Below are 1602 nucleotides of genomic sequence, written 5' to 3' on the forward strand. Positions count from 1 at the left end.
GTTGCCTTAAATAGGAGAGAAGAGATGTTTTATGACATGTACGGTATATAGCATCTGTATGTGCAGCTCACATTACTGGTTTAGATGATTGGTTTGATTGGTCTTGTGTGTTACTGATGTGTTGCATTAATTGATGACTCATTTAGTTTGTCGGTGGTCTTCATCTTCACTCCTTACACAGATACTATTTTCCAGCAGAGAATACCTCCTTCCTTGTTATTGTTTCAAACTTGTTGTAACTGAAAAGTGCCTGTCATCTTTTCCTCCAGCACTGATTGGCACGAGAATATCCCCTCCTTCTTTTCTCAGTCTCTCATCTGCCTGCCGTCTTTCCCTCCCTCCTCCTGCTCTGTCCATCACTTTTACTTCTGTAGCAGCCCGGTGTTTTACAGTCTTCGTAAGGACCTGCGTGTCCTCGGCAACCAAATCTGCATCACATGTAACTAACCGTCATATTGTTGGTAAACTGCTAGACAGACAGCTGTTAAAGTGTCCTCGTCCATCAGGGCTATTTAACCTTTTATACTGCTATTATCTTGTTATTTTCTGAAGCACTGAGTTGAACCCTTTTGAACTAGAGATGGCTTGTGTCCCAAATGGCACCCTTTCCCCTATTATAGTGCACTACTTTTGCTCAGGGCTCCGGTCCAAAGCACTGCACTATATAGGGAATAGGGTGCGATTTGAGACGCAGTCGTGGTGTCTGTAGAACACATGGGTGGAAAGATAGACTTGGGCTCCCAACGAGCCAGTAGAGGAATGTACTTCCTGTGAAAACCCCCCTTTTTTTGCGGTTGGGTTGGAGAGAGACTATTGTTATGCACTGTCATGTTGGGATGGGAGAGACGCAAAGGAAGCGTCCCAAATAGCACCATGTGTAGTGCACTACTTTTGACCAGGGCCCCATATATGGTGGCATTTGGGACTCAGTCACAAAGACAAAAGGGAACTGTTGAGGAAATGCAATGGCAACAAAATCGCATCTACCAGCTAACGTCTCTACTAACAGACTGTCATCTGTGATTGGATGGAGAGTGAATTTTTGAGAAAAAGAGAGAATATTGCTGTAATCTTTTCCACCATTCCGGCTCTCTCAGTAGCACTCGAGCCTGGGAACGAGGTTAATATTACTGTAACTTTGATGGTTGTTTTACTGTGTCGCTATGCTATGTGTTTAAAAGGTCAAGGGTCACAATATATGGTAATGCATTATTACATGTCTATGTTAATGATCTGGCTGTGATGTTGACAGAACTTCTGGGTTTTATTGAAAAGGTGTGCCTGAAATGCCTGCAGAAATTATACGTGTCTGTTTGCTTTATTGTCTATTGTCAATAGTTTCTCTATTGGCCCTTGTCCAAAGTAGTGCACTATATAGGGAATAGGACCTATGGAACTCTGAGTTCATGAACTTTTATCCTCCTGACTGATCTCTCACCAGACCTGGGTTCAAATACTATGCAGAATCATGAAAAATACTTTATCTGAGCTTGATTGAGCATGCCTGATTTGATGGATCCAATAGAATAGTCCCAAAATGTGAAACGCCATTTGACATTCCTGGCAGGCTAGAGCAAACGCTCAAAATATTTGAAAGATTAA

The 1602-nt window shown here is 42.4% G+C and overlaps 1 protein-coding gene across 4 annotated transcripts in view; it reads left to right on the forward strand.

The window, feature by feature from the left end:
* Window positions 1-1302, forward strand: part of LOC106591355 (neurobeachin-like protein 2) — a 139886-nt gene extending 138584 nt beyond the window's left edge. For all 4 annotated transcript variants that reach the window (XM_082975883.1, XM_082975884.1, XM_082975886.1 and 1 more), the window contains one exon: window positions 1-1302. This exon is cut by the window's left edge and continues 872 nt beyond it. The gene's annotated coding sequence lies outside the window, so the exon portion shown is untranslated.
* The last annotated feature ends 300 nt before the right edge of the window (window positions 1303-1602 follow it).

This window comes from Salmo salar, chromosome 05 (assembly GCF_965601325.2).
Source record: "Salmo salar chromosome 05, fSalSal1, whole genome shotgun sequence".
In the NCBI taxonomy this organism is placed as follows: Eukaryota; Metazoa; Chordata; class Actinopteri; order Salmoniformes; family Salmonidae; genus Salmo; species Salmo salar.